This window comes from Stenella coeruleoalba, assembly GCF_951394435.1.
Source record: "Stenella coeruleoalba genome assembly, chromosome: 5".
NCBI classification, from domain to species: Eukaryota; Metazoa; Chordata; class Mammalia; order Artiodactyla; family Delphinidae; genus Stenella; species Stenella coeruleoalba.
The window spans coordinates 84,185,016-84,209,144 of record NC_137150.1 but is presented as its reverse complement, the minus strand read 5'-3'; the positions used below and the strand labels follow the sequence as shown (position 1 = coordinate 84,209,144).

At 38.6% G+C, this 24,129-nt stretch overlaps 1 protein-coding gene across 20 annotated transcripts in view; it reads right to left on the bottom strand.

The window, feature by feature from the left end:
• The window catches only part of ZBTB20 (zinc finger and BTB domain containing 20), an 812,397-nt gene that overhangs the window by 164,006 nt on the left and 624,262 nt on the right, over positions 1–24,129 (bottom strand). For 18 of the 20 annotated variants that reach the window (XM_079921758.1, XM_079921766.1, XM_079921765.1 and 15 more), the window contains one exon: positions 16,738–16,777. The exons of 1 other annotated variant lie outside the window; for it this stretch is intronic. The gene's annotated coding sequence lies outside the window, so the exon portion shown is untranslated. Of the gene's footprint in view, positions 1–16,733; positions 16,778–24,129 lie in introns of all 20 variants that reach the window. One more of the 20 variants, XM_079921770.1, reaches the window with a different exon arrangement.

Here is a 24,129-nt window from a genome sequence, read left to right as displayed (position 1 = left end):
TGCCTTACACTATAAACCTGCAATATTTCTAGGCCAGTTACTTCACAGTTGCTTTAGAATTTATGGCAGTGCTGGCCAGATGGTTCTTGAAAGGGAGAATCTTCCAGAGTAAAACAACCTGTTCATAGTGCTTCCTATCTAGCAACTAAGAGCCCTGATAGCATCTCTCCTAACCTCTTATTATGGTTCTAGTATAAAACCATAATCTGTTTTTATTTACTTTTCATATTTAACCCTAATTTTAAATGTTGAGTGCAAACATGAGACTTTAAGAATATTTGAAAATAACTTTGCCATAATAAGGTCTTCCTCACATCTTACATGATACATAGAGAATATTTACACAAATTTTCCCATGTTACTTATATGCAGAAAACTGACTTACCTACTTTATAGTGATTATGAAAATAAATGAGCTAAAGCATGTGAAGTTCTAAGAAGCAGGGTAAATAAACATTATTATACTAGAACCACCAGAGACAGTTTGTCTGCTCCCCTCTTGATGAGGGCAGTATATGTACAGTAAGAAGACAGGTTCTAAATATTTATTACTAGACCTTCTTCAGGTGGGTGTGTCCTTCTATTGCAGTAGAAACCATTATATAAGTATAGAGCTGGAGCCCAATTCAATTACTTACATGGGTCTTCCAGAAAATGGTTAAGGCCAGGGACTTAGAAAAATGCAGAAGACTGACAATACACACAGGTGGAGGAGACATGAGTCTCTCTCCTCATCATGTAGGTCATAATTCAAGGTCATGGAGTTGCTACGTTTTAAGAGTAAAATGTTTTGAGGCTTTTAAGAGAATTTTAAATGAATTAACTTTATTTTGGGAACTATGATTTGGGCATTATTAAAATATTACAATTGGATATAGTTTCATAAACATAATTATAGGCCACCTTTTCAAAAGATCTTAATAACTCAATTTTTTTATGGGTACAGTCAGTTGTCTGTTTAAAGTTATTACATCTTCCAAATCATGTTACTTTGCACAAATGACAAACTGGCATGTGCATATTAACACAGAGAAAGAAGGAACTGCTAAGGTCATGTAAGTAGGGACATGGCAGGCTTCAAGCACGGAGGCCAAAGGCGCCAGAAACATGGGCAAACAGCTTAAAATTGTCCCTTCTTTTGTTTGTGCATTGTTTCTATATGGAAAATTACATTTCTCTGAGAGTATATGTGTAAATATGCATCTGCTAGTATTTTGGCAACTCTAAGTTACCTAAATTAGTTTTGATCAACACTGTCGGATTTTTAAACCCACCAACGTAATAAAAGCAAGTTTAAAAAAACACAAACAAATCCTACAGTACATTGTGTGCTCTGCTGTTCCAAGCCTCAGTTTCAAGACAAAAGGAGAGCGAGACTTTGTCATTTGCTAGCTGTTCATAATCAAGAGAAGATCTGCCAGACAAGCTCTTGGAGGGCTCTGTCTGTCTGGACCAGGTATATACTGCAATACACAAAGGGCTTTGCAGGGGGAGAAAAATGAGTGTTCATGGACAATGATGCAGCTTTCTTAATTAAGATTTTCATTACTGATACATACATTAAGTTCTGCAACTGCAAGAGCCAAAGCACTGTCATGTGCAGGTAGATGTCCCTGATTCCACCTTCAGGCAGTAAAGCTAAAACATATTAAATGTGCACCCAGCAAATGTTGTGGGAGCCAGGAGAGCTCCAGAAATATTTCTGTTGAATGCAGAGAGGCCCCATTAAAAGCAACTTTGTAATGCATCTAATAGGCAGGAGAAAAGCCCATACCAACAAACAGTGCACGCATGTGTTCCTGTACGGGACTGCTTTGAGGGTCCAGCCACAGACAAAGGTAGCTGTAGCTGACCTAGAAATAATCTTTACAATCACATCAATAGCTCAGGCCTGAAAAGGACCTTTGATCTTTAAGGTTTTTTTAATGCCTATTGTTGAGAAAGGAAATAAATGACTGATTTGGGGTAGTTTTTGGAAGATGGTAAAGACTCCTGTCCACAGCTGGCCTTGACTCTGTCCCTTTGGGTCACTCAGTCTGTTTTCCCTGGATCCTCAGGCTGGTCCACAAGTCAGTGTGATCTGCCAAGGGTGTACTGTTCCCATGGAATAATCTGACTGTGGTGTGGGGAAATCTTTCTTCTTAGATCAAGTTATTTTTTGCTAAGAGATGAGAGGAAAGTAAACCCCTGCACAATCCTAGAAATGGATGAATATCTAGAGTATGTGTTTTCGATTACATCTTAACTAAAGCCTAACTCGTTTTAGGGTTGCTGGCACTGTTAATGTGCACCCAGCTCTCCCTTGTTTTTCTGGCTTCTAATTGCATCCCTTCCTGTTTCAAAGTCTGTGTCCCTTTGTGGGGCTACCCAAAGAGTTCCTGTCTCCTCTCTAAAGAAAGCCTCTATCTCTTGGTCATTACCAAAGAGGAAATGATTATTAGACACTGAACTTCATGAAAGATCATTGTATCACAGCAGTCAAAAATTATACATTAATTTCCTATTAGGTAAAAGCATTTATCTGGCATTTAAATGTAATCCCTCATCTTCTCAGAAAGAATAAACCAGAATCCAATATCAAAATCACTCAAAAGGATGTCTTTAAAGTGTTTTGGCTATAGTTCTTTCTTGTTTGAGGAAAAGGGGAAAATTCCCAATAATAGTGGCCAGTAAGATTTCTCTTGGATTCCTGCACCAAGATTCAGATCTCTGAAGTAGTTTTCTGGATGTTAGTGTACATTTCTGAAATTCTTTTCCTAGGTATATCAGAGAGTTGGAGTGGAGTGGTGAACACACAGCCTACTGTGAGGTGGCTGACCTCTGTACCAATTCTAGATGAGTGATGTTAATGACTGGTGATAATAAGATGATCAAGAAATTGACTCTTTATAAATAGAGATAGACAGATAGATAGATATAGACACATTGTCAACAGATACTTCATGCATTTTGGGAAAACTAAACAGTATTAAGGTTCTTCCTAAGCTTCACTGAAAAGTGCTATTATAAAACTGGTAGACTGGTAGTCATATAGGCTCAAACACATTCTAGAAAAAAAGCCTACATTTTCTTACTCTTCTCCACCACATTTTATGACTGTGGTGTCCCCTTTTGCATCTTCATGTTCATCCTTTTGTTGTTCATTGTGGTTATCACTTTCACAGATTTTTTTTTTTGGATTTTTAAAAGAATATATATATGTATAACTGAGTCACTTTGCTGTACAGAAGAAATTAACACAACATTGTAAATCAACTATACTTCAATAAAATAAAATTAAAAAAAAACGGGTAGAGGAGTATGTGGAATCTAATGGTAAAGAACTAATGTAGTGGACACTATTTAAGTGTGATGATGATGGAGAAAAGCAGGGGAAAAATCCCAGAAAATGATTCTAACTAGAGACTTCCTGTTACTTCTCTTATGCGTCCTTGACTAGCTTGTAAGGACCAGAAAGAAGGACATTGTTAGAGGATTTAAGAGTAACTTTTACTCAAATTCTGTCATGAGACACAGGCTTCTCTCACCCAAAATACAGGGTTAATTTTAAATTAGAGGTGATAATTATTTTCCATGTACTAAAAGCCTAGAAATTTCCAGGAAGGAACTAAAGGTGGAATCAGTTTTACCCTACCAAAGTGTGAGAGGTAAGGTGGTCCATTTTAAATAATCTGGAAATGATTCTCTGAACAAGGTAGGTATGCCTGATTTGTCTTCAATAAGCTCACATTAGAAGAAATGAGAAATAACAGAGACTACAGAAAGAGTGCATAAAAGAAGAATCCAACGAAAGAAAAAAAAACCTTCATTTTATCACTACAAAGACCTCCTGTGCAAGAGAGTAGAAAGACTCTTTGAATAAGTAGGTGGCATATGTACCATACATATATATAATGTATACCCTATATACACACCTTTGCCCAGCTTTAAATTGGCAACCATGTTTGGGGAAGAAAAGAAAAGGGTGAGAAAGAACATGAGGAAGACTCAACGTTAATTAATAACACTCAACATTAACCATCATTACTGGGTCCCTGTTTGGCCTCTGAGTATAAGCTATGTTATAGAGGGAGGGGTATAATATGTGACGTTTTCTAAGGGCATCATTAAGAAAGCCAGACATTCGGCACTCTGAGTTGGCAGAGTGGCAGTGCGGCCTCTAACTGCTCCAGGGGCATCACTGAAACCTAGCTCGTAGTCATGTGCTCCCACCTTGGGCAGTTTCACTGCTCAGGTAGAGGAGTCATATACTAGGCCTGGGTCCTACCATTTGCCTTAGCTTGTGGTTGGTTTAAAGGAGCTTCTGTACAACCTTGAACATGATTGCCTCTTTTCTGCTTCCTTTCTGGACACTACCTAAGGATTTAAGGCACTGCATACGACTTTCAGACATGGTTTTCTGTTAAAGAGGGAGAAAGGATGCCCCGAAGCACGTGCCATCCCTTATCATCTGCAAATGAGCTTTTTGTGCTGAAGGAATGCTCCAATTACCACTCAGAACAGCGCTGCACAACTCCTGCCCCTCTGAGAAGCTTGGGGTACACACTCCGGGAATCAGATGCTCTCTATCCCCAAACACAGGGAAGATGCTCTGTCAGTCTGCACCGTGAAGGGCAGGGGCTGATGCTGTCAGTGTGGCATTTCTGCCTCTCTAGCGTCTTTTACTTTCCCTGAAGTTGCTGATAAATATTCCATTTCATTAAGTATGTAGTAATACACATGGGAGTCAGAGAGAGAGAGAGAGAGGGAAAGGTGGAGGACACTGATGACATGGCCTCTAGCACTTTATTTATGAGAACATCCAGAAATCTCTATCTACATCTGGTAGAAGAATAGTGTCAATTCTGCCCTGGAGACATGGATCAAGCAATGTTGCCAGTGTGTATTTTTCCCTTCCCAATAATTGACTGATTCTAGAGTCTGATGGCAGAGCTCAGATGATCATTTTCACATTCATGTGAGTGAACAATTAGCCTGCCGCTTTGGGGGAGGGTGATGTCAAATAAACATGAATGTATGTAACCAAGGGAAGTACTATCAGTGCCTCACCCAGGAACTCCGCGGGTCCCCTGAGTAGTGCTTTTCTCCCCACAGCTTTCGCTGGGAGGGTGGTGAGGGTGTGGGCTGCATGCAGAGCACAGGAAACAGTGCTGGGGGTGACCTCACAGGGCCTGAGGAGCACTGCCTTTGAGCAGAGGATGAGACTAAACAGCTAAACACTTGTGAGGCTGCTCATTTGCCCTTTCCAAGTTTTACTGTATTATTCACCTTTTCATTGTTGACTTATACCTACTCTTAAAATATTAGGGATATGCAGCAGAAACTAACACACCATTGTAAAGCAATTATACTCCAATAAAGATGTTAAAAAAAACAACAGAAAAATCAGTGAAAAATTCAGCCAAAAAAAAAATATTAGGCATATGTCACAATATTTTCCCCAGTTTTTTTAAAATACTTTCTACCATAGTGATTTTTATTTTCATGTAATAAAATTTAATACATTTTTCTTTAAGTTTTCAGACTTGATTGTATGCTTGGAAAAAGCATCTCATACCCTCAGTACGAAAGTCTTCACTTATATGGCAAAAAGTTCAATTGACAATTACAGAATTAGTGAAGATGCAGAGAAATGGGCAGCCTCTTTCTTTGCTGGCGGGGGTATATACTGATACAGTTTTGTTGCAGGACAGTTTAGCAGTAGATAAACTTTACTTTGGCAGTTCCACTACTAGAAATTTATCCTAAGGAAATAATCAGGCAAGTGAATTAAAAAAAAAAAGCACACATGTATAGAGATGATTACTGTAGCATTGTTTGGTTAGAAAAAATTTCCAAATATCCTAAATGTCCATCAATAAGTGACTAATTCAATAAATTACCCTCCACTGGAGTACAATGTGGCTGTCAAAAAGATAATGTAGATCTATATTTATTAACATGGAAAATGCTTATTACAATGTTGAATAAAAAAACAAGATTACAAAACAGCCAGTAGATTTTCCTTTCATTTTGAAAAGAGAAAGACAAAGAGAAAGAAAAAGAGACAGATAAATAGATATGTTTGGAAATATATTCCCCAAAGTGTTACCAGTGGTTATCTCTGGGCAGTGAGATTTTTGAATGGATTTTTTTTCTTTTATATCATCATTGTAACAAATGCAAACCAAACTAAATGTACACTTTAGAAGTAAAAATTAGAATTTTAACCTTAGGGGAAAAAAGCTTAAACTCCGCAACAACTACTTAAAAATTCAAATATGAGTTTCATAGTCTTAGCAGTTAGTAACTCTCTTAATAGGGTGACCATTCTCTTGAATGGGTGGCATCATTGCCTGCCTCAAGTTTCCTCCAAGTTTGACAATTCAGGTGACACATAGTTCTCACCTTAAAAGACTTTAAAGTATAAAAGCTCAAATACTGGAAATAACCCAAATATCTATACCTAGAGCATAGTTAGGAAAATTCTGGGGATTTTATATGATAGAAAATTATTCAGACATTATGGTGGCATTTACAAAAAGTATGTAATTACACTGAGAAGCACTTGTTAGTAACAAAAATAGGATACAACCCTATATGTACAGTGTATGCCCAACTATGTTAAAATTCAGAGAAAAGACTAGAAGGTGATCTAAAAAATTGTTCATAATAGCTTTTTTCTGTTTAGTGGGATTGTGGATGTTTTCTCCATACTCTATACCTTCTTAATATTTTACAATAAGTGTGAATTATAGAATCATGAAAGAAGTAAATATTAAAAAAATACAGCTGCTTTGCTCAGCCGCTGCCAAATTTTACCCCAGATGTATCTGCAATTTAGGTTTGAGTCAAATGGTCCTAATGTCATTTCCTAAAGGGAATCTAGCAGAATGGAATGTGTTCAAATAAAGGAGAGCTGTCATTACCACCACCTCTTTGTAAGCCACCGCTTTATAATGCTTAGAATAATCTGAGTGAGGAATCCTACTGCTACTGGAATTAGGAATTTCCATATTCTTCAGGTCTTCTTCATATCTTGTCTTACATTACCAGAAACTGGAATTTAGTTAGTCTATAGCACTCTGGAACGTCTCCAGGTCTGGAAGCTGTTTTGGAAGCTGATGGTGTAGGCCACCATTAGGAATGGAGGCTCATCTACTCATTTCAAGTGGGAGTTCCCTTGAATGACAAGGGTGAGCTGCTATATAAGGTCTTCTATAGATAATTAGCTTTCTTTTTCTTATTTTTTTCTTCTCTCTCATCTACCCACTCTTCTTCTCTCCATCCCTCTTTTAAATAAATCGCCTTTCTGTATAGTTAGAGGGAAGCTTTTAAAATTTAGAGAAAATTCACACGGTACCAATACCACACTTCAAGTAGATGATCTAATTGCTCCTAAATGACCGTATTTTAGCAAAATGATGATGGGAGAAATCAGAATTGTCACTCGCATTTGTATGATGCATATTAGAGGCTTGGCAATAAGGCAGACGTAGACATTTTGTGAGAAGGCAAGAAAATAATTGGATAACGCCAGGATGGGAAGAAGGAACGGGCAGAAGAAAGAAAAGTAATGACATGGGTTTCTGTGTCTTTTGGTAAAGCTTATCTAATCACCTGTTCCTGGCCTTGTGGACTAGATGGCAGCCTTTAAACTTCACCAGACTGTTTTTTCTGTACCAAACATAGTGCCTGGTGCAATGTAGGTACTCACCAGATGCTTAGAGAACTGAACGGAGCCCTTTCACTGCCTTTTCATTCTGGCCTCTAATAGAACCAAAACGAAGCTAAAAACTCTAATATCTTTTCATGTACATTAGGTAAAGCTCCATCCTAATTTGAACTCAAGTGCACATCTCCTCTGAGCTTCCACCTTCATCACTGAACTGCTGGAGAAAATCACACAAGACAGACAGGTACCACATTAACCCACCAGGCTCACCTAGACCTTCCACACTGCCAAGGAGAATACTGCTGTTTTTCTGGCTAACCTACTGCCCATTTGTCCCAAGAACTACTTTAAACCTCTACTTTCCTCAAATCTCCTCCTCACTTATTCTTAGCAGGACCTTGCTCCCTAGGAGCCATCACTTGGGAAACCTCTCAACTTCTCAGTACCAAACGTACGCATGGCTCGCATCTATCCCTACCGTTCCTTCTTTTTTCTTGTAACTATGGAAGAGATGTCCCTACTTCTCTCCTTCCACTTGTGCTCAGGATTCCATGTCTCTGTCCTTATCAGGAGTCTTCCACTACCAATCATCCTATCCTCTTGTCTCTCCTATACACTGAATCTCTCCTCTCTACTGTATTCTCCTAAGCATATAAAGATGCCAGTATCTCCATTTTTTCCCCCAAATTTTTGACCTCACTCCCCCATTCCAAAGATATTATACTAGCTCATTTTCTTTTCCTTTACAGTAAAACTTCTAAGACTGATACATATTTGCTGCCTTTGTTTCTTCACTTCTTACGCTTTCCTCATCCTATGACGAATAAATTACTGCTTCTACCTCTTCAACAAGCCACCTTTTGCTAAGGTCAACAATAATTCCAGATTAATATATTAAGTGATATATTTTTCAGTCCCTAACTCACTTGACTTCTCAGTGGTCGCTACTGACCACTCTTTTTGAAACACCTTCTTCTCTTGGCTTCTGTGCCAATGTTTTCTTATTTTCCTACTACCTCTTAGCCGTTCCTTCTGAGGATATTCACAGCCTCATTTTTCTCTACCAGCTGATTAAATATTAAGAGTTCTTCAAGTCCCAGTTGGGGCCTTCTTCTCAATCTAACCTTGCCCCTAGGCAATTATCATCCATGCCAACAGCTTCATTCGCCTTTGCTTTACTTCTGAATTCCAGTTGTATATATTCCTCTGCCTACTCAATATGATCACTTATCTCTATCAAAAGCATCTGACACTAGACATTTTAAAAACAGATCTTATGATCTTTTCTCCACCCCAGTTCTCCTCTCGTGTTTCATATAACCCTGAGTGGCACCATCCTCCATATTGTTTTACAAGCATAAAACCAGTAGTCATAGTTGCCACTTCTTTCTCCTTCATCTCCCACATCCAATCCATAAGAAAATCCTGTATATTTTGCTTCTGAATTATCTCTCGATTCCATTTATTATTCTTCTATTCCCTTTGTCACTACCCTAGTCTATCTCTTGTCTGTTCTATTACAGCAGCCTCCTTACTTTTGCTCCTTCTAGACCATTTACCATAATGAAACTAGCTTGATCTTTATCTTTAACTTTTAATCTCAAAATTATCATAGTTTATCATGCAATTGTAAGAGATAATACAGAAAGATCTGGTATACCCTCTACCCCTCTATTATTGATATATTGGCCCAATATAATATCTTGTTTAACTATGGTACAATATCACAGTCAGGCAATTGACATTGGTACAATCCATCCACCTTATTCAGATTTCACTCATTTTGCATGCACTCATGTACGTGTGTGTATGTAGTTCTATGCTATTGTATCCTTATGTATAGATTTGCATGGTCACCACCACAGTCCAAATACAGTTACATATAAGAATATTCTGGCCTACACTTTTACAGCCACAGTCAGCTCCATCTCTCCCCCACTCCCCAATCTCTGATAACCACTAATCTGTTCTCCATCTTTATAATTTTTTCATTTCAAGACTCCTATATAAATGAAATTGGCTTTTTCACTCAGTGTAACACCTTTGCTGTTAATCCAAGTTGTTGTACATACCAAGAGTTCATTACTTTTGAGTGCTGAGCAGTTCCATGGTATGGTTGTACTACAGTTTAACCGTTCACTCATTGAAGGACATTTGGGTTGTTTCCAGTTTTGGGCTATTATGAATAAAGCTGCCATAAATTTTGATTTTTGTGTGGATATGTTTCTGCTTGTTTGGGATAAATGTACAAGAGTAGCATGATCTTTTTAGAATAAAAAGTTGATCATGCCACTTTCATTCTTAAATTTGCTTTCCTATTGCCCTGAGGCAAGTCCTTAATATGGCCGACAAAGATCCTGATATTATCAGGCCCTGTATTATCTCTTCAGCCTCAACCTGGCTGCTTTTCACCTCATTCTCTCTATTCTGCTACATTCAGGGCCTTCATTCATGCTGTTCCCTCAGCCTGGAAACCTCTTCCACCACCTAATCTCACTTCTTATTTTACATCTTCAGATGTCAGCTCAATGTCACTTCCTCAGGGAAGCTTGTACTGTACTTCCAGACTCACTTATGAAATATTCCCCTCCTATATTTACTATTATTATTATTAAGTATTCCCCTCCTATATTTGTTCTTAGAAAACCTGGCATTTTAATGTCATAACAGAAAGCACAGTTTGCAGTTATAAGTTCTTTCATGTGACAGTTTGGTTAATATCCGTCTTTCATCCCCCAAATTATAAACTCCAGTAGGGCAGAGACCATGTCTGTTTTGCTCATTATTATACTTTCAGCACTTAGTAGACATTTACTTTGTGTTTAATGAAATTCAGCCAAGGCTTTTAAGACAGATAGTCTTGGATTCAAGTTCTATCTCTATCACTTCCTAGGCATTCTTGGAAAAATTACTCAAACATACAAAATCTCCATTTTATCCTCAAAATTAGGATTATAACATCATCTATTTAATAAGAGTAGTTTAAAAGGTTAAATCATATAACCATTAATAGTATTTTGTCCAGTACCTAAAGAAAGGCAAGCACTCAACAAATGTTATTTCTTATTATTATTACTAGTTTAACAAAAGATAAGAGTTTTTGTATTTTTTTTTCCCAACTAGGTTTTAGTCCATTATCTTCATTTCTTGCTTGTTCCTGGGATTCTGATTCTGGTAACTTTGAGAGTCTGAAAAGGATCCCTTAGTTTAGGTCTCCAATAATTCTATGACTACTGGTTTCAACCTCAGGTATGTCCCCTTAGGCAGATGAGAGCCTTATTTGGCCTCTTGGTTCTGGTTCACATTTTCATCTTACTCAATATTTCCTCTTCTTGTTTTCCAGCCTGTGGATCTTAGGGTTTATAGGAATGCCTCTTCCCCACTCCCAGTTTCCATAGGGAAGCTTTCTAAACATATCTTGCCTCTGGCCTCATTCCTTATACTTCTCCATGGAGGAAAGTCATCATGTTGGTAAGACAGTCCGTGGTCCATGTTTCTCAGTTAGGTGGAACTGATCTATCAAAGTTTATAAGTACGGGAATTTAGACTTTCTTCTTCCTTGACTACTTAGACTAGTGGGAGTTAGTGACCTGGAAAAGTGTTGTTCTTATGCAGACCCAAATTTTCCCCTGGGAGAATGGGAGTCAGTGAGCTCTTTTTACCTCTCATACTAAGTTACATCTGTCCACCCAGACTCTGGCAAAAATTTTGGTTCCTCAGCCATCAGTTCTTTTGTCTTATTTTCCAATGGATTTAGAATTTGAGTGGGGAAAAACAGTGCTATTTATTGTACCCCTCTAAAGATTCCCACACTTAGGTTTATGCTTTTTCTTGGAATACCATTCCTTTATTCTTCATCTTGTTTACATTCTAGCCATTTTTCAAGACCCAGCTAAATTGCATTTTACATGAAGTTTTCCAGCCCTCAAGGCTCTCTTTCACGAATGGAATCCTATAGTACTTATTGGAATGTTTCATTCCTTTTGGAATTGTTATTTATCATTTGCTACGCATATGAACACTCAATAGTACGACTTCTTTCCTTACTCAATTTTAAGTTTCTTAAGAGCAAGCAAGGGCAATGTCCCAGTTTATGTTTTAACTCTCCACTAAATATGATTCCTTGTATATAATAAGTACTTATAGCTTATGGGATGATTGTGTTTAAGGCTGGCCTACTAACCAGGCTTTGATTTGAAGGCCCAAGTTACAATTGATATGGCTTAGTGGCTGGATGGCTCCTGAAGGGTTAGGGTTAGGGTTAGGGTTAGTGGTGGCAGTGGCCTAAGAAAGAAAGGTTAATATGAGTGTGTCCCTGAGATGTGTATCAGTGTGTTTTCCTTTTAGTAATATACTCTCCCCACTTCCTTTATGAAAAGCATATGGAAAGCATGGCCTAATAGGTAGAAAGGCTAAGAGAAGTGCAAGCAGAGGGAGGTAATGCTCCTGGCTGTGGTAGGCTGGTCTGCAGAAGTGTTTTGATTCTCTGAATTAGTCAAAAGATTGAAAAAAATAGCCACTACTACTACAGGAAAAAAAATGAGGAGGAAGGGTCCTGAAAATGGTATCTGAGCAATGAAAGACAGTGAATATTTTAAAGATCACTGAATTTAATTTATTCAACCTAAATGCATAAAAGTACAGGTGGGGACATTATTTATGCAGGTATATGCAAATCACTTTATAAAATAGGCAAAGCCCTTCTGCTTTTTATAAGTTGCCAAGGTGGTTCCTGATATTTTAAAAGCTCTGCACCTTTAATGTAATTTCCTAAGAGTTGGAATCCCTCTGTCGGAATCATAGTCATTGTCAGAGCAAGTTTATTTTTTTTCTCTCCTCTGGGACATTGACAAGGCTCTCATAACCATCACAAAAAGAGTGGTTTCCACAGCGATGTGACTGGAAAAAATCACTTGGAAATCACAGAGGAGCAAGTCACAATGTTCAAAGCAGAGAACATAGGCTTTGAAAACATGAACCCATCTGACCTCTTGAATTTAGAACAGTGAATTCCTGAGCTCTGAAACATGGGACCCGGCTGTGCATGCCATATTGGTGCTATAAGACTGGCAGTAGGTTGGCTGTGGCATGGTCTATTTCAAACTCCTTCACAGTGCCCAGTGTTGCATGTTCCCAGATGACATTTGGTTGGCAGAAGCCGGGCCTCCAAAGCTGGCAGTCTGGAACGCAGCCCACTGTGTTTTGACAAACACATAATTGACCATCTGATCACCAGCCTACGTTCTGCACTCAGGTCACTGAAGGGACCTGGGCTTTCAATAGGTCTCTACTCCTTATCTTGTTCATCTCCTCAAACCTTTCTCCAGAAAGTAGTACAGAGAAGACTTAAACACACCCACAGACATCCTCTCATTTGCAAAAAAGAACATGGTACATGCAACATAAGCTGTTGAAAATTTCCTTTAAATTGTCCTGGCAGCCCAAAGTGAACAAGAGAAAAGCACACTTATGGGGAACTCTAATTCAGAAAGAAGGAACAAATATACTGCATTGTTTCAATACCCGGCTGTGCATAAGTTGCAATTCAGCTCAATGGCTTGGAACTTCTCCTCAGAAAAGGGCAGCAGTGGGAAAATGATAGGAAACTGGGGCAATGATTGACTTTAGGGGGATATTATTAAGAAATGGTTTCATTTTCAGGTGAAAGAAGAGAAAAGCGGGACACTGGCAATGTCCTCTCCTTTTCTGCCTGCCACTCCCCCAAGGCCACTATGGGAGAGAGAGACACACATCTCTGGAGAGCGGTAGGTCAGACTCAAGTTGAGGTCTCTGGTGAAGGTCCCATAAAGGTCTATTTTGGCCTGAAATTTGGCCCCAAACAACACATCATCCTTTCTCCTAGAAGGCAAGGATTATGCACGGGGCCAAGCCAGGCTGGCATTAGGCAAACGTCAATGTCTATGTCAGCACTACCGAATCGCCCCTCCCCTCCACTCCCAGCCCCACTGCACAGTTCAGGCCCTTGGTTTTCATCTATGATCTGGTCTCCCTTTTCTCAGTCACCAGAATGCTCTTCTTCTAAAACATAAATCTACTTAAAATCCTTCAAAGCGTCCCCAAGCCTGCTGCTTCCAGTCCAAACTTCTTTGCTCGGCATACAAGGCCCTCGTGATCTGCCTCCTGCCCACTTTCAATCACCAAGCTCTAGCCACGAACTCGGGATGAGGCTGCTGCGCAGAGACCTTCTGACTTTCCTCTGGCTTTTTTTCTGATTATGATCCCCTTTTGCTTTCCCCTCCTCCCATCCACCTGGTAAACTACAATTCACGCTTTAGACTTTCAGGTCCAGCTTGGGCACCTCCAACATACGGGCGGGTGCTCCTTTCTTGTTCCCCTCGCTACATCTTGTATATACCTCCATTCCAGTGCCTATCACATGGCATGGCCTTTATTTACTATATATCTCCCCTACTGGACTGTGAGATTTTTAACAATGGGGAGCATTTCTTATTTACATAGCAGCTTTAGGAACTGAGCATAGTGACCAGCTTTCCATAAATGTTTGTTGACTGAAAACTGAACGAAGAGCTGTGCATGATAATCAATCAAAACCTAAGCCAAGCAGTAGTATTAGCTTCTAGAAGCAGGTAGGGGCCTACTAGCAATCTAATGAAGGCAGAAGACCCCAGCAGTAAGGCACTTTAGATGGTTATCACAGGGTGAAAGGAAGAGTGAGGGATAGAGGGTGCGATGGAGGAATGTCTTATTAACAGAGAATGTAGGCAGTTAATTTTCAGCCTTTTCAACATTTAGTTTTCAATATGGAAAGGTGTTGTTCTGAGAATGAACCTTAGTGCGAACTGTAGAGAGGTCTACCTTTTAAGAACCTAGTTTCTCAAATAGGGAGAGTCTGCTATCTGCTTCAAGGCAGCATGGCAGGTTATAGAGGGCTCCTCTTTGCTCTGCTAAAGATTAATGGGATGAAACACTTTTGGGGGAACATCTGGAAGCTATTCAGCTCCTATTGAAATCTGTGTCAAATCCAGACTGGGACTTTGGACTAAATGCAGTGCCGAGGAGAAAAAGGTTGAACAGGCAGAATGCTGCAACTGTCTGGAGGAGGCCATTAAAGAGGCACTAGGAGCTAGAGGCACTAGGAACTAGAAGCACTGGAGAGATAATGTTTTGATCTGTCCCCAAGGAACTTTTCTTCTCCCTTTGATGGGCACCTGGGGCACCACCTCTGGAGCCATCAGTTATGTCTGTGGGGCACTTGAGGACAGCAGGACTGTCATAGGCCCTGTCACCTTTGAAATAAAAGCAGTCTCAGGATTTGGAACAATCTAAGCAAGCAGGAAACCTGGCCTGGGGGGTGGGAAAAGGTTAGTGGATATGTGGATGGGCTATTAGCCCATTCAGGTCATTTGCTCAGCCTCCTCTCTGGTTAAAAATTGGGATCTCTCTAGAAGCTGTGAGATTGATGGTTGATATAGCATAGAATCAGCTTCACATTTTCCTATGAGCCAGAGACAGCCTTTCAATTACGTTTTTTATCTCAAAGGTCTCCCCTCGATTTCTAATCTGTGACCCAGGTCTCCAGGCTGCTGCACTGCTTATGTCTGAGGCTTGCCCTCCAGTGCTGACGTCATAATAGCTGAGCCGTGCGGGCAGAAGTGCACGGTGCTGATTCATCCCCGGTGATGTGAGGATTAACGCCTTGTCTAACACAGAGCTATTATGTGAACTGTTTTTACACAAAAGAACTGCAACAAAAATGATTTGCCAGTCAGAGGACTAGAAATATGCAGTGCTAGGTAACTGGAGTCGGGATGCAGAGACGTAAAGTGGTAACCACATGCATGCACGCTGACACCCTCTGAAGCACTGACAGACCCACTCTATCAACACCAAGAATGAGGAATAACAAGACTTGTCAGGGGCAGAGAGGACCCACCCCTGCTGTATAAATGCATTACACACAGCACCAGTCTCTGGGGATTTTAATCAATCTCCTTTCTCTGTCAAATAAATGTCACTTTAGACTTTAGCCTTAGCATCCTTTGGAAGATTCTGCTCCCCTACATATATTTGCAACTAGCTTCTAGGAATGTGAGTGGAAGCCACACACAAGCAAAAGAGCCATGGGAACCTCCTTTCTGTGCAAATGATTGCAACACAAGAAATACCTCAGAGTGTGAAGGAGTCAGTGAAGAGAGTATGCTGTGAATAAGGGACAGCGTTCACCAGAGAGTGAGAAGCAGCTGGAAGGATGCTGATAATATTTATCACGTGAGGTAACTGCCACTACCTGTAGCATCTCTTGGGTGGTGTCTCAGGTAGTGACTTTGATTATTTGGGCTCGTGGCCCCAGAATCTCTTTCAAGCAGCTCAAGGTGAAATTTATCCAAACCAACTCAGTGCAGCCTGATTTGGGCTTTAAATTATAAATGTTCTCTCTTTTCATCTGAAATCAAGTTGTTGTTGTTGTTGTTGTTTTCTCCCCAAATGACTTTCCATCTTTTCTAAAAAAATAATGGTACCTTCTATAAACCTCCTGGCATATGATTTCTCTCTCTCTTTCTTTTTTTTTTTCCTCTGTACTTTACTATTTCACACACAATTTTAGCCTAAATAACTAAAGTTTTGTACTTCAGTCTTGTACCTCCTGTAAAAGGATACTAGAAATTTTGTCCAAAAAATGAAAGCTCTGATCTAGAAGTTGAAATTAAAAACTATTGGGCCTAGGGATGGGTGTATAACTGAAGAATAAATAATTGCCCATTGATTGACAGTGGAGCAAAAGCCCAACTGTGGCTGGTATCTGACTGAAGAATGTAAGCTGTAGTTTAGAAGAGCAGTGACTTTTGCAAACAGCAGCCGTGGCTGAGTCAAAGGAAGTCTTCATATAAGTCCAGTGGCTTGGGCTGCTGGTCTTTTCAGCCCCCTCATGATGGCAACTACTACAACCACCAACAGCATTGACTCCAAACACAAAAGAAGATAATACACACTGAAGAAGCACTGGAAACCACAACAATGTCAACTGGAGAACATGCCAATAAAGACCCAAATTTCCCAAATCTGGTGCTTTTTTGAAAAAGAAAAAAACCACTTTTACTTACATAAAGAGAAGGGGCAGGCCACAGAATGATGGTCAAGGAACTGAAAATCAAAGACAAAACAAGGAATTAAAAATAAACCCAGTGATACTGTGGAGAGAAGGAAAGCAAATCTAAGTTTAGACAGGACTAATTGCTCCTAAAGCATGAGCAGTAAGAACCCATTTTGTCACCTGGAGCCCAAGAAAGAGGAGATTCAGCCTCGTAAAATTTCCAAAGGTGTGACCTGCTGCTATCTGACCAATACAGAAGGAATGCCAACCCCTTTCTTTGTCAGCTTCATTCTGATCAAAATCATATGAGCATTACCTAGAGCTGTGCTGTTCAATACAGTAGCCACTAGCCACATCTACCTATTTAAATTTAAAATATTTAAAATTTTAGTTCCTCAGTCTACTAGTCACATTCCCAGCGCTCCACAGCCACCTGTGGCTAGTGGCTGCCTTACAGATAGAACGTTTCTATCGCTGCATAAATATCTATTGGGCAGTACTGATGAGAATAGATAAAAGTTTTACTATGTAGTGCATGACAGATCTTAGCTAATTTTGACGAAGATGAGTGAAACTGATAAACTTTGCTTCTTTTAAGGGTAGATTTAGTATGTTTAATGCCCAGAAGATACTCTGGGCAAATTCAAAGCCTCCATGTATTGTCAATTTTTAGCTGAGGACTGCTACTGCCTTGTGTACCCTGTCTCACCAGCCTAAGAGTGTCCCCTCTGACAAAATGATTTTAAACGAAAGCATTTGTCCCCCAAAATGCATTTCTAATAATGAAAACTTCAGTTTTGGGGGGAGTTGACCTTAACAGTTTCTCATTCTATATTTCAAGTCTGATACTTCTCCTTTGTAATCTTCAACACACAAGCCAAATAAGCGATTATGGGACTGGCCTGTTTGCCACTGTTTTGATAGCTTTTCTTACAGAAGAATAAAACTGAAGTAACAGAAGATCCAAGAGAAATTAATAAACCAAACAAGGATGCTGAGAAGACAAAGCAGGTCTCCCTACCCGACCCAACTCAAATATGTCAAGGACTTAACATACACTGATTGAATTCTTGTCTCTCTGACACCATGATTTTAGCCACTTCACATATGGCCTTCAGAAATATGAAAAACAAACTGTATTAAAAGAGATCAAGTACAAGGACCTGACTAAAGCATAGAATAAGGCTAAAGTAGAAAACTGGCAATTAGAGACTTCACTTCTCAGCAAGTTTTCTGGGAAAATGCACCATCATAGAGGTTCCTCCAAAGAAAAAGTTTTTCCTTTTATGGACAAGGTGAAACCCTGTTCCATGAACATGCAGGAGTGAAGTATGTTGTTCCCCTCTTTGGACAAGAAGAGTTAAGATGAAAATCTGCAGCCTGGACCATAAAGTATGCCAACACAAGAGAGGCTGGCCGTCTCCAATGTTTTTAAATTGTTTCACAAAATTGATGAGCTTAATGAAAATTTTAAGCAAGATAATTAACTTATGTATGATTCATTGAAAGTACACACAAACTTGACATACGTACATATATATATAGACCAACTAGCCTCAACAACTTTAAAGCTCTAAGTTTTGCTACATTCTAGTCCCTTCCACAAGCTAGGATCCTAGACCACTTCACTGGTGCATCTTTTAAAAGCTTTTCCCTTCCTTCCTTTCTTCTTTTCTTCCTTCTTTCCTTCCCTCTCTCCTCCCTTTTTTCCCTACCTCCTCCAACCTTTTTGAGTTTTCTTTCTTTCCCAACCCTTGAGAAAATGGAGAAAAATATGATTAGTGGTTATCTATGCAATATGCTCACTTATTTTTCTGTTGCATGTTATAAACCCAGTAAGTCTCAATAATAATTATGCTCTTTTTGAACTATACTTAGTATTTATGCTCTTATATCTAAGAGCATAACTTTCCTTTCTAGGAAAGGAGTATTTATTCATAAAAGTTAATCAGTCAAAATTAAATTTTTGATGTGATCAAAAGAGATCGATGTAAACTGTATCCAGATTGATTAATACATCCAAGGTCTGGAATGAAAAGCTATCTTTCCTGGATGTCAAATGACACACAGGCTGTCAATGACAGGAATCCAAGATGGAGAGAAAAATCACAGTGTGTATGTCGCAGTCTAAGACAAATTAAAGCCAAGTTAAATTGAAGATTTTATTGGATATAATTGTTGTCTTTATGTATTAATGAAAAACAATACTATCTATCCCAAATTTAATACTAAGGCTAAAAATTTAATCTCAGAGTTCTTATACAATTTATAAACATTCATAAATGTCAAAAGGCCCCGTTTCTTGATTAAATTACAATCTGCTACGCAATTTTGAAAATATGTATTAATCTACATGGGTTTATTTTTGTTCAGTTCAAATTGTTATTTTATTGATATGTGCCCTTTCTGCCTAAGTGATATTCACCTTGTATGTCTATAAATTGTTTTCATCTGAAATGCAAAGAATTATCTATAATAGTTTTACATAAGGTTAAAAACATTTTCATTAAGCATGCTGGGTTCAAAGCACAAATATCTAGCCAAGAATATAGAACTATAAAGCCCAAAATGAATCAAGACCTTAAAACCTGGTAGGGGAGGCAAGAGTAGAGAGGGGGAGAAGGGGTGATTTGTAGTGAAGTCTTGTTTTAGTTTTGTGATTTCTGAGTAGAAATTATTATATAGTATCAATCTCCAAGGAACTGAAAGTATTATTAACTGTAACTTAAAGATTAGTCCATTCTGATTTCCATTTATGTTCTACGGCAATGGTTCCCAACATTTGAGGTGATACAGATCCCTATGAGAATTTCTCTTCCCAGAAATTCTTCAAAAACACCAAGTTTCAAGCATCTCCCAAACTCCATGAAGGTCTTCCAAGAATTCCAGGTTAGTAACCCTTGGTCTAAGAGGAGAGGGGAGAAAATGCTCTTTCAGTCCCCCTACTCATCACCTCTAGGATGTTTTAACAAGTTGCTATAGAGTTAAAGCCAGGAGTAAATGAAATGTATAGAAAATGGATCTCTGCATGGGTGAGTGTGTGTCACTAGAGACACACAGACTCCTTTACAGGACTTCCAGACTCTGACTTTCCTAGTCCCTTATAACTTCTTTATTAAAAAGTCTATAGAGCCTTAGGAACAATGAGGTAGAGGAATAGTGAACAGAGAAATGATAATGAGTTACTATTCACTGAGTACTTTCTGTGATTCCAGGCATCTTAAGTAAATGTTTCTTAAATTTGAATATGGGTATACCCAGGGAGGTGGAGCAGTGTGACAAGAGTGTGCAAAGCCACAAAATAAATAATAAAGACATGGCTGTCTCTTTAGAGGGTCAGTTGTCTTTGTGACCAAGTAATTTAAACTCTTATTTGTATATGTACTCATTTATCCAATAACTATTTCTTGGACGTTATAGAAAAAAAGAACAGATCCTGTTCTCGTCCTCATGGAACTTCCAGTTTAGTGAAACAAACAAGGATAAATTGAGGGGTAGAATGCAAAATGTGCACGTATTTTTTAGGGTGAAACCTGAGACCTCACTGAAAAGCCTCATTTGCAGCAGACTGTTTCAGGTGATGTCCAGGCACCCTGAATATTGGATGCTCACCTTAGCTTGATGATCACCTCCCTGGAAGAGTTTGAAAAGCAGCATTAACAGTATATCATTTAATCCTGACTATAAGAGTAAATACTATTACTTCCACTTTACCAGAGGAAAAAGGGAGATTTGAGAAATTAGGAAACTTACCCTAAATCAGACAGCTGCTGGGATCTGAATAAGTCTGTACCATTCTGAGGTCTGCATATTTATAACCCTTAAGTTCCAGTACTTCTAGGTGTTTCCCACTTTATGTTTGCCCTTGAAGTCTGGCCTCATTAAGAATTTTGTAGGCTAGTTTAAGTGTCTCCTTTGGAAGGAGACAGTTTGGGCTTGATTTGCAGTCTAGATATTTCAGGGTGGTAAGGGAAAGCTACTATTGTACCCATTGTTTGGTGCAGAAGCTGAGACACTTGACAGCTGAGGTACCTGGCTGGGTTAAAAAAGGAGTCTGGGCTGTCAGTCTCTCGTTCCTCTTGACTAACTCCAAGCCTAGGCAATGGTACTGTCCAAGGGCTTTTCCGCACGTGGGATTCACACTGGCTGATAAAGAGTGAGAGAAGCTCTGATAAGGGAAAATAATAGTGCAATAAAAAAATGGAAAATAAGTAATCATAACTCACTCACAACAACTGGTTACTTTCAGCATTGTGAATAGAAAAGGGAGAGCTTACTCATCACAAATGAATCAGAAAATTAGAATGTGTCACAGCATTGATGACAGAGCTGAGGAATTCAGATGAACTGAAGTTCAACACTTATCCTTCTATCTGAAGAGGGTAAATGATGTGACAACAGGACAGAAAAGACCTCTTAGAAATGTCTTTAATCCATCCAATTTTTTTTTTCAACTACTTTCTCTAGCAGTTAGGTGGGTTTATATCTTTGTTTTCTATGAGTAGAGATAACATTTTAAAATCCTTTTAATGTTCTAGAAGTATTGTGTTAATTAATTCTTATGTGGGAGTCATTCCAAATAGTAGGATGAAGATTTTTACCTTACTGATTTTCCTAATACCTTTCTGGCTTCCAATGTTTTCAAAGGATGAGGCCCTATTGGGTTTTTAGATTCATATGTCTCAGAATATGTGCTAGTTTCATAGGTTCCTGTCAATTGATATTCCATCTTCACTCTGGATGCATGATTTCCTTTATCTGACAGATTCAAGGAATTTTATGCTAGATATAATGACATTTCATGCACCCTGAATTTGGAGGTTTTTAATTCTCTATTTTCTACCTGGCAAAAGATTTATAAGTTAAAGTCAGATGGAAGGCTTATTCAGATGTGCATACAAAACATGCTCAATTTCCCTTTAGGTACTTTGGGGTCTCCTGCAAGTCTCTTGAAGTGTCTTCATTCCTTTGGTCAGCCTTAAGGAGACTGACTATAAATGCCATAAATGGTCATTTATATCTTGGGGTCTGCTTTTCAAGACCATCTTGAGAAGAACAGTAGGGAAATCACAATGATGCCTTACCTTTCCTTAATATGCTATGATAACACAGAATGACGTCTGTCTTCAAAAACCAAGATGAAGAAATCATGATCAATAAAAAGAGAGAATTCAAAAACTGAAGTTCAGCAATTAGGTATAGGATTGTTTCGAGCCTGAGACATTGCTGAGATACAACTTGACACTCTACCCCATCCCATACAAATCCTCTTGAGTCTTCCTGATTCTTACAGGTATAAAGCCTGAGAAATAAGAATGAAGTAAAAGCAGTAAGGCTGGGAGGGGTGGCAGGGTAGGGTGGGAGGTAGTTAGTATCAGGAACTGAATTTGTTTAATATATTTAGGATGATTTCTTACAGCTCCTAAAACAGACTTAATTCGATGGCAGGATGACATTCAGGAGCTCTCTACAATCTTATTCCGAACAACTTTCCTTCCTTTCAAATTCCTAAAGTTATAGCTTTACATGTTCCAAATGGATTGGTGTACAAGACCTTTTATTATAGTACATTAATATCTTTTAGGGGATGCTGAAAAGTTCTGGTATTGTTATCATGTGGTCCAATCAGGTAGAAACACTTGGTCATAATGCTGCTCACAGCTTACTATTAATGACATTTGGTACAAAAAAAAGTTGTGCCTATTATAGGACAAACTCATCCCAAGACTCCTTGGTATATAAACACAGAAAGTAACATGTTAGTGGTACAGAGGGCTTTGGAATAAATATGGGCACAGCAGGAGGAAGAAACATCCAGATCAGTGTGAACAGAAGGCTGTCTTTACTCAAATGGTTCCCTTGAATTTTTTTTAATACAAAGGGAAAAATTATAACACAAAATTTATATCAAAAGATAAAAATTAAGCAGGTACTTTCACCCAATGGTCTGTTAGATACTAAACCAAGAGCACAATGTGGGCACAGCCTGTGTTTTAAAGACTTGATAAAAGCTTTCCATAATACAGATTGGAAAACGTTACTTTTGTCCTTGTCACCACCAACTATTTGCTTAAGAGCAATCCAAGATCTTTCACGATCTGGCCCCAATCCACCTCTCTTGTTTTTTCTCCACCACTGCTTCCTTACGTACTGTAACAGGCTATTTGCTCTCCCTGAACACGCTCAGGACACCTCTGTCCCTGAGCCTTTGCTAACAGTTCACACTAGAATCTCCCAAGCCTAGAACAGTGTCCTAAACACAGCATGACACTCCAATGTTTGTTGAATAAATGCTGTCCATCTATTTTAGGAGACAAAGATGATAGAAAAAAGTTGTTAAATCAGTAAACAAATAGCACCAGAGAGAGGGCAAGGAAAAGTTAATTTTAGTGCATTTTAGAGTGGGGGGCAAAGTGAGCCTTTAAGATTAAGAAAACTGATGCTCTTTATTCCTGGGTCTAGCCAATGCTATGAGTCAGTTACTTTTTTGGGAACAAGTTTCAACCTCAAGGTTAAATGAACACAAATGCTCTGTCCATCAGCATATAATGAAAAAGCTGTGGCTATTTCCACATCGGCACAGTGAAATTAAAATATGCAGTGCCTTACTCAGGGGCATCATGTATGACAGAACTTTTTAAAATAGTCCCCTTTGCCACTCTTGTACAGAAAGAGCTATAGAGATAAAAGTAAATGTTTAAAAAACTGGAATAATTTCGCTTAAGAAAGAAAGTGCTGAGGTGTATCTTCATAGTTTTCTGACTATAAGAGGAGTTGTTATAAAGAGAATAATGATAGGTATTTTTGTCCTAGGGTGAAATGATATTAAACTGTGTGATGAAGAATTTAAGTTAAGACTTAAGGATGAACATCTTAAATGTACAAGTGGTAAATAATCAAATAGATTGCTAAGAGCTGTTATGAAATTTCTATCTTCACGGTTATTTAAAAGTAGGAAAGATCCTCATCTATTTCGGATGGAATAAATACAGCTCTGCCTCCAGTCAGGAGGGTGAATTCAATACTTCTCTAGTCTTGTTTTGCTCTATATGACTACAAAATCCTATAACATGCTGACTCCCAAAATTGTACAGAATCACAACACAGTTGAGTAAAATACATTTTATGGTTAGAAGAGGATAAGGCAACACAGAAAGTCTGTAAGTTACTAAATTCAAAACAGTGTATATAGTGCTTATGTATTGATTCAATTTGCCAAGTGTATATTAATTACTCAAATAGAATTGAGCAAAAATATACTTGAATCTACTATGGTTTTAACATAATGATTAGCTACAGTAAAACATTCTAACAATTAATTCTTTCACGTCCAAGAAATTTAGCTGAATATTTCATAAACCTGTTATGAATATGCATTTAAATTCAATATCCAATTTTTTTT